Source organism: Peromyscus eremicus, chromosome 1 (assembly GCF_949786415.1).
Source record: "Peromyscus eremicus chromosome 1, PerEre_H2_v1, whole genome shotgun sequence".
NCBI classification, from domain to species: Eukaryota; Metazoa; Chordata; class Mammalia; order Rodentia; family Cricetidae; genus Peromyscus; species Peromyscus eremicus.
Window position 1 is genome coordinate 61,850,404 of NC_081416.1, and position 15,467 is coordinate 61,865,870.

Consider the following 15,467-nt stretch of genomic DNA (forward strand, 5'->3'; position numbering starts at 1 on the left):
AGACTAGTCTGGTTTCTAGCACTCACATGGAGTAGCTAACAACCACCTATAACTTCCGCTTCAGGTCATCCAACTCCCTCCTCTGGCCTCTGCAGGTACCCACACACAACTCTGTGTGTGTGTGTGTGTGTGTGTGTGTGTGTGTGTGTGTGTCCACCACATGCATGCCTAAACAAAAAGAAAGAAGAGGAGAACCACAAAGCCAAGATGGTCTTCAATAAACTACTCAACAGCAGTGTGACCTTGAACAAGCTGTTTTTTTTTTTTCTTCCGTTTTCTGAGACAGTTTCTCTGTGTAGTTTTGGTGCCTGTCCTGGATCTCACTCTGTAGCCCAGGCTGGCCTCAAACTCGGAGATCCGCCTGGCTCTGCTTCCTGAGTGCTGGGATTAAAGGCGTGCACCACTGCTGCCCGCCAAACAAGTTGTTTAACTTCTTCTTTTTTTTTTTTTTTTCCAGACAGGGTTTTTCTGTGTAGCTTTGGAGCCTGTCTTGGAACTTGATTTGTAGACCAGGCTGGCCTCGAACTCACAGAGATCCACCTACCTCTGCCTCCTGAGTGCTGGGATTAAAGGCGTGCGCCATCACCGCCTGGTACAAGTTGTTTCACTTCTATGCCTCCATTTCCTGTTCTGTGAAATGAGACACTCACAGGAGGTTGGACAGATGGCTCAACAGTTAAAAACACTGACTGTGTGCTGGGCAGTGAAGGTGCACCTTTTTTTTTTTTTTAATTTTTAAAACTCATTTTACATACCAACCACAGATTCCCCCCTCATCCCTCCTCCTCCTCCCCTCTCCTGCTTCTCCCCCCACCCCCCCAACCTGGTGCACACCTTTAATCCAAGCACTCTGGGAGGCAGAGGCAGGTGGATCTCTGAGTTCAAGGCCAGCCTGGTCTACAGAGTGAGTTCCAGGACAGCCAGAGCTGTTACACAGAGAAACCCCGTGTGGAAACAAACAAACAAACAAACACCACAAAAAAACAAAACAAGGACGACAACAACAAGAACTGACTGTTCTTCCAGAGGACTCAGGTTCAATTCCTAGCACCCACATGACAATGCAAAACCATCTGTAAGTCCAGTTCCTGGAGTTCTGACACCCTCTTCTGGGTTCTGCAGACATCAGGAATGCATGGACATACATGCAGGTAAAATATACACACACATACAAAAAAAATGAACTGGGCAGTAATGGCACACACCTTTAATCCTAGTACTCAGAAGGCAGAGGCAGGTGGATCTCTGTGAGTTCAAGGACAGCCTGGTCTATAGAGTGAGATCCAGGACAGCCAGGGTAGTTACACAGAGAAACCCTGTCTCAAAAACAAAACAAAACAAAACAAACAAACAAACACTCATGGTACTCCTGCCACACGGGTGTAGGGTCTGGGGTGATGGCTCAGCCCGTAAAGCACTTTCTGTGTAAGTCTGAGGATTGGTATAAGCTTGAGGAGCAGAGTTTGAATCCCCAGAGCCCATGTTAAAAAAAAAAAAAAAAAAGGCATAGCAGTCCACAAGCTGTGAAGTGTAATGGTGACATTCCCTGGGTGGCTTTCCCCCATTGCTCCTTAGAAGCTGTATTTTCTGGTCTTCCAAGAATGCTGGGTTTCTAAACCTGACTCAGTTCTGATTCTACTTCACCTTCACCAGCCCTCAACACTCCTCCAGATGCTCTTCTCCTGTTGCCAGGGAGACGACCACAGCACCTGAGACTGCAGGTCATCACCGCTTTGGCTGTAGGGTATCTGTCACAGGAGGTGTGGGACCTGGGACCCTAGGGTTGTGACTAGGTTCCCACCTGCTTTAGAGGGCCCCTCTGCACTCAGTGGCCCATGCACAGTCAGGGCTGCTGATAACAGCTGTGGAGAGACTTTGGTCCAGTTCCAGGGGGCCCGACGCCTTCTTCCGACCTCTGTGAGCACCAGGCATGCATATGAAGTGCAGACATACATGTACACACAAAATAATAATTTTTTCAAAAGGAACTAGAAAAATAAAGGCAAATTAAGTTCAAAATCATTATGGAAAAAAGAAAATAATAACATTCAGGACAAAAATCAACGAAACTAACAGTAGAAATTAATAAAAACCAAGCTGGTTCTTTGGGAAGAATAAGTGTTATCAAATCCTACCTGAACAAAAGAAGAAAAAAGGGGGATAAAACACAAGTTATTAATATTAGGACTGGAGAGGATTCATTACAATTGATTCTGTGAATTAAAGAATAATCAGGGAACACTCTGAACAGCCCTGTCTATAAATTTAACAAAATGTACCAGTCTTTTTGTTGTTGTTTTGAGACAGGGTCTCACTACGAGCCTTAGTTGGCTTGAACTTGCTATGTACATCAGGCTAGCACTGAACTCAAGAGATCCACCTGCCTCTGCCTCCCAAGTGCTGGAATTAAAGACATGTACCTCCAAGCCCAGCTATGTACCAGTTTCTTGAAAAATAAAATCTTCCAAAACCCATACAAGACATCAACAAGAGAAATAGCCCTAACTGGTGGATTGAATGAGGTGTCTGACATATTTCCTAGCTTTGAACTTGGTCTCCAGTTGGTGGTCCTGTTTGGGCAGGATTAGGAGCTGTGGCCTTAAAGGAGGAAGTGTGTCAGTGGGGGTGGGTTTTGAGAGCTATTTTGAGCTGGCTCTTGCCTATATCTATTGGTAAATTAATTGAGTCAATACCTTGTAACTTTCCAAACATAAGTATAGGGTCTGATTGTTTCACTGATGAATTCTAAGAAACATTTAAAGAAGTGAATAAGAATTTTCTAAGTATTAGAGAGGAAACGTTTCCTAAGTCACCTGATGAAGCCAGTAATGTCTTAACATGAAAACCTAACAGAGATCCCAAGACAAGAAAACTGTAGACTAGTATCTCTCAGGAACACAGACACAATCATCTTCCATTAAGTACCAACAAGTGGAATACACCTTGCTCTGGAACAATCGTTTTCTACACTATGAATATGTATTATTCTCGTTGGTTAATAAAAAGCTGACAGGTCAGTAGCTGAGCAGGAAGTTAGATGGGAAAACTAAACTGAGAATGATGGGAAGAAGGAGGGTGGAGTCAGAATAGATGCCAGTCAGAGCCCGAACAAGCAGATTGTGTAAAAAATGAGGTAACAAGCTATGAACCACATGGCAAAGCATAAATAGAAATTTAGGTTAATTTAAGTATAAGAGTTAGCTAGTAACAAGCCTGAGCTATCAGCCGAGCATTTGTAAGTAACATTCAGCCTCTGCGTTGGTTATTTGGGAGCAGGCAGTCAGGACAGGAAATATCCGTTTATACTACCTAGTGTAAATAAAGTTATATCACAAGTAAGTGGGATTTGTTTCTAGCAATAAAGCCTGTTTTAACATTCAGATATCTGTTAATGCAGCCCATAACATTCCATGATCATGTTGACAGAGGCAGGAAAGGACTTGAAGTTGGATGTGGAATCCCAGTTCTCAGGAAGCTGAAGCAAAAAAAAAAAAAAAAAAAAGAAAGAAAGAAAGAAAGAAAGTTTGAGGCTAGCCTGGGCTATATAACAAGACTCTGTCCAAAACAAAGGGCATTTGTGAAAACTTCAAAACAGTTCTTGACTTAAAAACAAACAAACAAACAAACAAACAAACAAACAAACAAATGCTTAGTAAAGGGCCAGGCCTGATGATTCATGTCTTTAATTCTAGCACTTGTGAGGCAGGGGCAGGTGGATCTCACTGAGTTTGAGGCCAACTTAGTCTTCATAGTGAGTTCTAGGCCAGTCAGGGCTACATAATGAGACCTTGTCTCAAAAACAAAGAAACAAAGAAAAACTTAGTAGAGTAAGAATGAAATGGAACTTTCTCAACTTGGTGAAGAATATCTGCAAAACTCTCAGAGTTAACATCCTACTTATTGGTGACAAACTGGATATATATTCCCTATAGAACTGAGAAGAAGACAAGGTTTGTCTCTCACACCCCTGTCAATGTTATACTAGAAGTCTTAAGCCTGTGCAGTAGAACAAGAAAAAGAAACACAGGATATGCAGGTTGGGAAGAAAGGCCCACTGTATTTGTTTATATACAGCATATATATGTAGAAAATGCCAGGCAATGAAAACATTTCTAGAACTAGTGAATTATTACAGTGAGGTTGTAGAACACATGGATCATCTGCAAGCTGGTTGATTTCCTGTGTACTAGCAACAAATAATCGGAATTTAAAATATAACATACACAACTAGAGAGATGGCTCAGCAGGTAAGAGCATGTACTGATCTTGCAGAGGACCTGAATTTGGTAGCTAGCACCAATGTTGGGAAGCTCACAATTACCTATAACTCCAGATCCAGGGGATCTAACACCCTCTTCTAGACTCTGTGGGCACCCACACTCACATCACATACCATTCCTCCACATATACACATAATTACAGATAAAATAAATCTTAAAAAAAAAACTCCCCTTAAAATTTTTCCATTTACATTGGCATCAAAAAAGTGAAATACTTAGATATAAATATATCAAAATACATAAAGTTCTATGTGAGATGAACTATAAGTTGTATGAAAGAAATTAAAGATCTAAATAATGTTCATGGAAACAAAATTTTAATATCATTAAGATGTTCTTTCCAACTTGACTTAAGTGTCAATGCAACCAAAATGAAAGTTTCCGCAAGGCGTTTTGTAGTTATCAAAAGTTCAATTCTGCCAGGCGGTGGTGGCACACACCTTTAATCCCAGCACTTGGGAGGCAGAGCCAGGCGGATCTCTTTGTGTTCGAGGCCAGCTTGGTCTGCAGAACGAGACCCAGGACAGGCACCAAAACTACACAGAGAAACCCTGTCAAAAAAAAAAAAAACCCAAAAACCTCAGTTCAAAAGTTTCTATGAAAAGGCAAAGGATTCACAGGATCGTTCGTCTCTGCCTCCCGGTCCCCTGAGATGTGAACGAGCAGCTGTCACACATTCCCACCGCACAGAGCTTCCCACCACGTGGCCTGTCGTGATAGGCTACTTCCCCTCAAAGGATGATCCAAAATAAGTCTCTTCTTCAGTCTGCTTCTTGGCAGGTGGTTGGACACAGCAATGAGAAAAGTAACTGTACAGCTATAGTTTAAAATGTAGCCAACAGCCAGGTGCAGGGCACACAGCTTTAATCCCAGCACTCGGGAGGCAGAGGCAGGTGGATCTCCATGAGTTTGAGGCCAGCCTGGTCTAAATTGCAAGTTCCAGGCCAGCCAGGGCTACATAGTAAGACTCTGCTTAAAAATAAATAAATGAAGGAAGGAAGGAAGGAGGGGGGGGGAGAGAGAGAGAGAGAGAGAGAGAGAGAGAGAGAGAGAGAGAGAGAAAGGCAGAATTGTGGACAGTAACACATGGTGGTGAGCACGTGGGGAAATCAGTGCTCTTGCACATTATTGGTTGTGAAAATGGTGCAGCCATCTTAGAAAAAAATTTTTTTATAAATGTCAAAATGTTGTTGAGCATAGTGGTACATGCCTTCAATCCTAGCACTCAGGAGGTGGAGCAAGAGGATCTCTATGGGTTCAAAGTCAGCTTGGTCTAAAGAGTTCCAAGCCAGCCAGGGCTACAAAAGTGAGACCATGTCTCAAATAAAGAAATAAATAAATGAATAAATGAATAAATGAATAAATAAATAAATAAATAAATAAATAAATAAATAAATTAAGTTAAAATTTTGCTTACGTTACCACATGATCCAGTAATTAGCTCAGAGGCTCCTACCTAAAAGAAAGGGAAGTCCACAGGGTGGGAGAGGACGACTTGTAGGGGGAGCAGCATGAGTCCTGGAGTGGAGTGAGTTCCGAGCCTCCACTGAGTGACTGGGCTCAGCTCTATGAACGCACAAAAACAAACCAACGAACGAACAAACCCACACTGAGCTAGTCACAGAAAGTGGTACGTTTACAGTTTGCAAGTCACAGTTTTTTGAAAGATTGTTTTTGTTTTTGATTTTTCAAGACAGAGTTTCTCTATGGAGCCCTGGCTGTCCTGAAACTCGCTCTGTAGACCAGGCTGACCTCAAAACCACAGAGATCCACCTGTCTCTGCTTCCTGAGTGCTGGGATTAAAGGTGTGTACCACCACTGCTCGGCATTTCCCAAAAGATCTTTAAAAACACAGTCTGCTTTTTAATGTGTTAACAAAGAGATCTAGTCAAAAAGCCTAAGACCCAAGTCGTCCCTCAGACTCCTCAGATTCTTCTCTCTTTGCCTCCATGTTCTTCCCCTCAGCTGAGGCAGCGCTGGTGGAGAGGGCAGGACTGACTGCTGGAGAGGCCCCAGGGACAGCTGCTCTGCCTGCTCTGATGGTGCACATGAGGCTCCCCGGGTTGACACTGGCCAGGGCCTTTGCAAACAAGCCAGACTAAAACGGCTTCACATTGACACCAGCTGCTTTAACGAGGGCCACAATCCCACCCTCTGAGGCTCATCACTGCCGGGCAGGATGAGGGTGGAGTAGACACAGGCGAGCTTGGAGATGGAGGCCGAGGTGAGGCCTGCTGGCTATGGTGCCCATGTCTGGATGGAGCAGAGCCTCATCCCAGTGTGGTCTCAGCTTCCTTGGAAGGACTAAGCACCTTGGCAGCAGCTGAGGAAAACTCCCAGGGTGTTTTTAAAGGATCGTTTCCAGTCTGCAGTTTCTTGGGGGTTTCTGTTCCGCAGCTGAAATCCAGTGACCATGGCAGCCCCAGGAAGCCTCCGTCTCCATGCAGCAGATTCCGACAACTTGGCGGCTGGACTGTCGGCGCAGGTCTGGTGACAGCTCTGTCACCAGACATTAACCTCAACAATCAGTCCTGAGCACTATAAGGTCAGGTACCAGCTGTCTCCATCTGGGGCACCTCCCTCTTCTGGGTGACCAGGTCTCAAGTGGGGGAGTAGGGAGACAAGGGGCATGGCACACCCTTCTCTGTAGGGTGCAACCAGAATTCACTCGGGTTGTTTTTCTTACCTCAGACCGGAATCACTCCTGGCCCTACCAGCTGTAAGGGAGTTACATGTACAGGGCCAGCATAAAGGTCACAGGTCCAGCTCCATCACAAACCTGTCTCTCAAAATGTCACACTTCTGACTCCTCCAGGCTTTTCATTCTTGGATGGATTAATGAACCCGGGGCTCCACTCTGGGGAATCAATAGGATCCTGAGTCTGAGTGGTGCTGGAGACATAATGCCCTGGCTCGGGTGTAGAGAGCTGATGTCAGTTCAAGAGGCAGCCAAGATCAAATTTAGGTCCCAGATCATGGAGGACCCTCCAGTGAGACCCACATAAGCTCAACAGCCTCGAGGCTAAGGGCTACGGCCTCCTTGAGAACCCTTGGTCCAGCCTTCAGCCTCAGTGCACAGTGGCACCTGCATCCAAGTGTCTTTCAAGGCCGGAGAATGTCCCCAAGAGAAACCTTGTCCTCAGAGCTCACTTCCATGTTCCCTCAGACCATTTCTTCTGTCCCCTCTCCTACCCCCACAAGGGCTGAAAAGTAGCCTCAATGGAAGGACCAAATGTCTTCAGACAGCCTTGAGCAATCACAGGCTAGCATGTGTCTGGATTTGATCCCCTGACCCCTGTTTAGCACGGCTAGAAGTAAGTTAGTAAAAATAAAGTAAAGGGCAGCATTGGAAAGGAAGGAATCCGTATTTTAACCCTGATGGCCCTTGAGGATAGTACCTTAAGGGCATGAACCAGAGGTAGGACAAATACTGGAGAATTACTTCTAAGAGTTTCCTGGAGTCCTCAGATCTCCAGAAACAGAAAGTAAGATTGGGTGCCAGGTGCTGGGAGGATGTGTGTGCATGCACGTGTGTGTGTGTGTGGGGGGGGAAGGGGGAGTAGAGTGTCAGTGCTTGATGAGGACAGAGTTCAGCTTTTGAAGACAGCAAGTTCTGGAGCTGGATGGTGGCAATAACTAACTGTACAACACTGTGAGTGTGCTTTCACGACACCGAGCTGTGCACTCAGATGTGGGCAACATGGGAAAAAAATGTGTTTTTATTTTAATGTAAAAATGTGTCCTTACACTTATTTGTGTGAGTGTTTGTGCGTGCATGTGAGTGTTGTGTATGGGCACGTGTGCCACAGTGTGTGTGTGTAGAGGTCAGAGGATAACCTGCAGGAGTCAGTTCTCTCCATCTCCCCTGTAGGTTCTAGGGATTGAATTCGGGTCGTCAGATTGGCCTCAAAGGCCTTTACTCACTGAGCCATTTTGCTGGCTCCAAAACTTTGTTTTTTTTTTCTTTTTATTAGCTATAAAAAAATATGTAAGAAGTAATGGGTTTCACGACAGGATTTTCATATGCTTCATTCTTATTGATCTTCTCCCCTGACCTCCCTCTCCCAACCACAGGCCCTTCTGCTGGTCTCTGTCTGCCCCCTCTGCCTCCTCTGCCCCGTCTGCCCCCTCTGCCCCCCTCTGCCTCCCTCTGCCCCCCTCTGCCCTCTCTGTCCCCTCTGCCCCCTCTGCCCCATCTGCTCCCTCTGCCCTCTCTGCCCCCCTCTGCCCCCTCTGTCCTGTCTGCTCCCCTCTGCCCCCTCTGCCCTGTCTGCCCCCCTCTGCCCCCCTCTGCCCCCCTCTGCCCCCTCTGTCCCCTCTGTCCCATCTGCTCCCTCTGCCCCCTCTGCCCCCTCTCTGCCCCCTCTGCCCCTCTGCCCTGTCTGCCCCCCTCTGCCCCCTCTGCCCCCTCTCTGCCCCCTCTGCCCTGTCTGCCCCCCTCTGTCCCCTCTGCCCTGTCTGCTCCCCTCTGCCCCCCTCTGCCCTGTCTGCTCCCTCTGCCCCCCTCTGCCCCCTCTGCCCCCTCTGCCCCCGTGCCAAGTGTTCTGTACTTTATTTTAACCTTCTTTTCCCTTACTCAGCTCTCCCTTAGGATCTCTTTTCCCCTTTCCTGGTCCCCCTTCCAGTATGATGACTTATACTCTACATTCCCTCCTCCTCATAAGACAGACAGACAGACAGACAGACAGACACACACACACACACACACACACACACACACACACACACACACAATGAACCAGGATCCACACAAGAGAAAACACAGCATTTGTCTTTTTAAGTCTAGGATACCTCAGATAATAATTACCCCTTCTACCTATTTTCCTGTACGTGTCATGATTCGATTTTTCTTTAAGACTGGGTAAAACTCCTGCTATGTGGGTTTACTATAATTAGATGTGGCTCTTTGGTAGATTGCATGCTTAGGATGCTCAAGACCCTGGATCCTATTCCAAGAACCGCCAATGAATAAATAAAAAATACAAAGGGAGTCATTACATCCAAAGTCTGGCTAATTATTAGCTCCAGTGTTCTCCCCAGGGCCCCTGTTGCATGTATGGGAAAGGCTGAAACCAAGACCTTACGTACAGTAATTGTGCTGTCCCACTGGGAGAACAGGGCCATAAAGTCGACCCTTGTCACCCTCAGAAGGCAGGAACAAGTCCATGTCTGCCTCCCTCTTAATCCAGGCTGGCAAGAACCCTGAACCCTCCTCAAGGCTGAAGTAATCACCATTGCTAACAGAGCACTCTCCATCAGACTGGCACTCCTGTGGGTGGGGGTCATGGGGAGCCAGACTTGAAGCTTCTAGACAGACATCCCTTGCTGGCCTTAGCAGACAGACGGAAGAGAGTTTCCTTCCAAGTGCCCTGGCTCAGTTCTTCTATGTCTTAGGACAAAGGGTGGGAGCAAATAGCCTGGTAGCACCAGGGCAGAATGCCCTCAGGGCACACAGACTCTTTCCCTGAGGTGAGGGAATAAATCCCCATGTTGTATAGCAGGACTGAGGATCTCCCAGCTGCTAAGACTCTGGGGACCTAGGGCAAACCTCAGCCTCCCCTCCTCAGGGCCTCTGCCTTGTCCTCCACCCTTGGGGTCTTGTTGGCCTAGCAGCCCCCCCACCATCCCAGGCTGGCACTCTGACTATAGTGAAGGGTGGTGGGCATCCAGCCTTGCACACCTGTCCTGTGGGAGCCTCCACCTTAAAGCTGACTCCTGTGTCTTCCCACGTTCACCACGCTGCTCTGTTCCTTCTCTCTTCAGCTTACCTCATCCCTAGAGGCCTCTGGCCCTACATCCGTGTCCCCACTCCTGTACTGCTGGGTGGGCAGCTGGGTCTGGTATGGGGCTCTCTGCTGCTCACTGGCTGATCTGTGACTCACTGTGACATGTTCCTGACCTGCCTGGGCTGGAGTCATGAAAGTTTCTCTCTTTGGTTGTGAGTTTGAAAGAAGTAATCATGAAGCAGCTAAGACCTGTTCCTGAGTGAGAATGTCACTCACCCCACACCATATAAATCAGCTCAGCATAGACCAATGCCCTATTTCAATAGCTACAACCACAAAACCCTTAATAAAAACACGGGAAAATCTTGTCTGGATTTGACAGTGAATCCTCAGACACAGTGTTAAAAGTGTGAGTGAACAGCCCGTAAGAACCTCAGTATGGGGGTTGGGGATTTATCTCAGTGGTAGAGCGCTTGCCTAGCAAGTGCAAGGCCCTGGGTTCAGTTCTCAGCTCTGAAAAAAAAAAAAAAAAAAAAAAAAAAAAAGAACCTCAGTATGTAGAAGTGTTAGTCACACAACCCTGACAGCCTGAGCTGGCTCCCCCGAAGCCACATAAAGGTGGAAGGAGCAAATCAACTCTGTATGTTTTTCTCTGACTTCTACACGTGTGTGTGGCATGGGCATGCACATTCATGTATAAATAATAATAACAACAACAACAACAACTAAGCTTAAAAGTATAAGCAAAGAAAGAGAATAAAAGATAATTTGAAACTGGGCATGGTGATGAAGCTACAGTTATTGGAACTGAAGTTATTGCTTGATGGGTAAAGGGTCTCTGTTTGTGGTGATAAGAATTTTATAAATAGGGCATGCCTTTGATTCCAGCACTGTGGAGGCAGAAGCAGGAGGATCTCTGTGAGTTTGAGGCCAGCCTGGTCTACAGAGTGAGTTCCAGGACAGCCAGGGCTACACAGAAAAACCTTGTCTCAAAAACAAAACAAAAATAATTTTATGAATAGGGTTTTAAACAATATTTTAGGTGTAATTAATGCCACTGAACTGTGTGTACCTCCTCAATGGGAGGAAGCAATAGGGAGGATTGAGAGTTCAAGACCACCCTCAGCTACATGGCAAGTTCAAGGCTAAACTTGACTACATGAGACCCTGTCTCAAAATACATACATAAAGAGTGATGGTCTGAGTGTGAATGCTTGGCCCCCATTTGGTATAACTGTTTGGAAAGGATTAGGAGGAGGTGTATCACTGAGGGTGGGCTCTGGGTTTCACAAGTCCACACCATTCCCAGTTAGTGTCTTTCCCACCCACCCTCCTCCCAACACCTCCTGCTTGTGGATCAGATGTAAGGTCTTAGCTACTGTTCTGGAGCCATGCTTGACTGCCTGCTGCCATGCTCCCCGCCATGATGCTCATGGACTCTAATTTTTTGAACTGTAAGCAAGCCCCCAGTTAAATACTTTATTTTATAAGTTGTCTTGGTCATGGTGTCTTAACGATAGAAAAGTAACTAAGACATGGTATTTAGTCAGAATTAAAACACTTTGTGCATAGAAGGACACTGGAAAGGTACCAACAGCAGAGGAAGAAAGAAAACTTTGAATTGACCAATCTGTTATGGGATCAATCCCTAGACTACACAAATAACACCCACAAGTCAGTAAGAAAAACCCCCAAACAACCCAATTTAAAAATGTGTGAAAACGAGGTTGGACAGATGGCTTAGGAGTTAAAAGCCCTTGCTCCTTTTGCAGAGAATGCATGTCGGTTTCCCCACACCCACATAGAGGCTTATAACCATCCATGACTTCAGTTCCAGGGGTGACACTGCCTCTTCTGGCCTCAATGGGCACCAGGCACTCAATGGCACACTTGTGCACATACACACAAACCTCTCCTATGTTGTTTTAGTCAGGGGTTCCACTACCGTGATAAAACACCATGCCTGGAAGCAGCTTGGAAAGAAGAATTTATTTCCTCTTAACACTCTCAGGCCGCACTCTCCCTATCACTGGGGGAAGTCAGGGCAGGAGCTCAAAGCAGGACCCTAAAAGCATGACTTAATGTAGAAGCCATGAAGGGATGCTGCTTACTGGCTTGCTCCCTGAGACGTACTCAGCCTGCTTTTACAGCTCAGGACTATCTGCCCAGGGTTGGCACCATCCATAAAAGGCTGGGCCTTCCGTCTATCGACAATCAAAAAATACCCCACAGGCTTGCCCACAGGCCAGTCTGGTGGGAGCATTTTCTCAGTTGAGGCTCCCTCTTCACAAATGACTCTAGCTGTATCAGGTCAACAAAACACTGGCCAGCACATACACATAAAACAAAAATAAAAATTCTGAGCAGTGTGAGCTCCTTAAACTGTTGAAATTATTATTATTATTATTATTTTATGTTTTGATTGTTTTGCCTGCATGTAAATCTGTGTACCATGTATGTTCCTGGTGCCACTGGAAACCAGAAGAGGGCTTCTAGTCGTCTGGAAATGGAGTTACAGACATTTATGAGGTGTGAAGTAGGTATTGGGAATCAAACCCAGGTCCTCTGGAAGAGTAGCCAGTGCTCTTAACTGCTGAACCATCTCTCCAGCCCCTAATAAAGTATTTTTTTTTTAATGGAGAAAAAAGAAAAAGGCAACAGACTTGAATGGACATATCTTCTGGGGAAGGCTAACTTTAAAAAAGTAAAAGAGCTGGGCATGGTGGTGCACTCCATTAATCCTAGCACTTGCCAAGGCAAAGGCAGAGGGGCATTGAGGCAGAGGGAGATCTATTTGAGTTAGAGGCCAGCCTGGTCTACATAGTAAAGTTCCAGGACAGCCAGGACTACATAGAGAGACCTGTTCTCAAAATAAAATAAAATAAAATAAAATAAAGCACAAATAGGGGGAAAAAAGGAAAAGGAAAAAAAGACAAAAACAAAACACACACACACACACACACACACACACACACACACACAGAAAACCATGCTGCTGAACCCACACAAAACAATGCAACCACTGTGGGTAAGTTTTGTGGTTGTTGAAAGAAATGAAAACAGGAACTCAATACTTGTAGTTTCTGAGTGAGGCATCACTACTCATTGGAGTCAAATGTCTTTCGCAAATGAATGCATTGTCAAATATGTTCAGGACCAAAATGGGATGTTGTTCACCCACAAAAATGAAGACATTTCTGACAGGTGCCTGGATGTGGGCAAACCTTGAGCTAGATGATCCAGCACAAAGGAGCAAATGTAGGAATCTTTAATCTGCATAAGTGAAACTCACAGAACAGGCAAATTCAAAGAGACGTAAAGTAGTGAAAGGCTGAGGCAGGAGGATTGATTTGATTTAGAGGCCAGCCTGGGGTACATAGTAAGACCTTGTCTCAAGCAAACAAACACCAAAACAACTAACCTGCAACAACAAAAACCCACAAACAACACAGCAGCAACAAATTCAATCAAAACAAACAAACAAACAAACCTCCAAAATGATGGGAAGTAGGGAGAACCTGGAGTCACTGCTTGATGGGTAAGGGGTCTCTGAGGTGATAAGAATTTTATAAATAGTAGTGATGATTGCACAATATTTTGGGTGCAGTTAATGCCACTGAACTGTCCTTAAGATGGCAAAAACAAGCCTTGCGCCTTCACTCTCACCTTCCCACACATCCTAGCTCCACCCGCCAGAACTACTCCCCCACCCCCACCCCCGCCCCCGCCCTCCTTGCGCCCTGGCGACCTCTACTTTTCGTATTATCTGTGTTTCTGCACCTCTCTCAATTCCTCTAGCTTCCCTGCGGCATCTGCCTACAAAGAGCCCGGTCTCTGTCAACCGTCACCGCAAGGACCTGTCGCTGTCACAGTCCCAGGTTCACAGGATACATATCAGCGTGCCCTTAGTGCTCTCAGGCCTGCATCCTGCACCTTGTAATTTGCCGCGTCCTGCAGCACACCGTGTGCACTGCAGATCCTGGCACTTTGAGTGCACACTTCTGCACTCTGAACTCTGAGATTTCTCTCAACCCTGCCCACACCCTGACGCTGTACTGGGGATCTCCAAGGTGAAGCGCTGACTCAGTTCCCGCCAGGAGGCCATGCTCAGATAACAGTCCGACAGCTCCACCTGCAGGTCACAAAGGAGAATGCCTAGGTCGCAGGCAGGAGTCCTAGATTCTTGGCGGCTGTGGATTTCTTCTCTCTCTCTTAGATAGTATCTTAATCGATTCTGTTCTCAAAACAGATTCTCAGCACCTCCCGACTCTGCCTCGGCTCATGCCTCAGCTAACACTTAGGCAGAATGAGCTTGTAAAAGTGGTTGTCCCGCCACACACCTTTTCTCCTCAAGCCCCCACTCCCCCTCCAAGAGCGACGGCGTGCAAACCCTCAGGTCCTGCGACTCTCCGATCGCCCTTCACTGCCCCTCCTGTTTTGTTTTGCTCACAGGCACAGTCCTTGGTAGGCAGAAGTAGACAGGTTGTGCACAGGTGAGCCCGTGGTTCCAACAGTCAAGGGACAGGTTTGCCCTTGACACATTTCATTTCGGTTGTTGTTTAATAGAAGAGTTTATTTGGGCTTCCAGCTGGGAAGCAGTGGCAAGACTGGCTGGAATGGTGGCAGGACTAAGTCGCTGAGTGCTTACATCTTGAACAACAAGCACGGAGCTGAAAGGGATATTTTAAATTAAAACTATTTTTTAAAAGATTTATTTATGAGTATGATTGTTTGGTCTATATGTACATATGTGTATCACACGTGTGCCAGATGCCCATAAGAGGTCAGCAAAGGACAGATCTCCTGGAACTGGAGTGACAGATGGTTGTGAGCCACCATGAGGGTGCTGGGAACGCAATCCAGGTCCTCTGTAAGAGCAACAAGTAAGTGCTCTTACCCATGTAGCCATCTCCAGCCCAAAATGCAGACATTTAAAATCTTACAAGCAGTGGCTGTATCAGCTTTAAGTAAGACATATGAAATAGGAGTTTTAAGCATTTTAAGAAATTAATATGAAAAATTAACATGAACTCCCCCCCCCCCACACACACACATACTTGTTGGTCTGTTCTGTCCATGTCAAGCCTGCCTCAGTCATCCATATCCTCTGCCTGTTTGTCTTAGAATCCACTTCTAAACTCCCAGTGACTGAAAAATCTCTTGGAATTTTCTTAGAATTGCATTCACTAAAACCATGGTATAATTTGGAGAACTGGCATTGGTAAAAATCACGTTTTTTAAAGTTCATGAATGCAAATATTTATGGTTTCATTAACTTTTCTCCAGAATATATTTACAGTCATCACATCTTACTTCTGATATTTCTGATGTTTGTAAGCTGTCAATGTTTGCTGTTTAGATATTTATCTTATCCAAAAATACTCTCAAGGACAAGGACTTAGAATAACAATGTTTGAATGAATGTCTGACACATAAAATGAATCATCACACCACATAATTT

At 45.8% G+C, this 15,467-nt stretch overlaps 1 pseudogene; it reads right to left on the reverse strand.

The window, feature by feature from the left end:
• Positions 1-6,164: 6,164 nt before the first annotated feature.
• LOC131904410 (large ribosomal subunit protein P1-like) lies at positions 6,165-7,436 on the reverse strand (annotated as a pseudogene).
• Between the last annotated feature and the right edge of the window lie 8,031 nt (positions 7,437-15,467).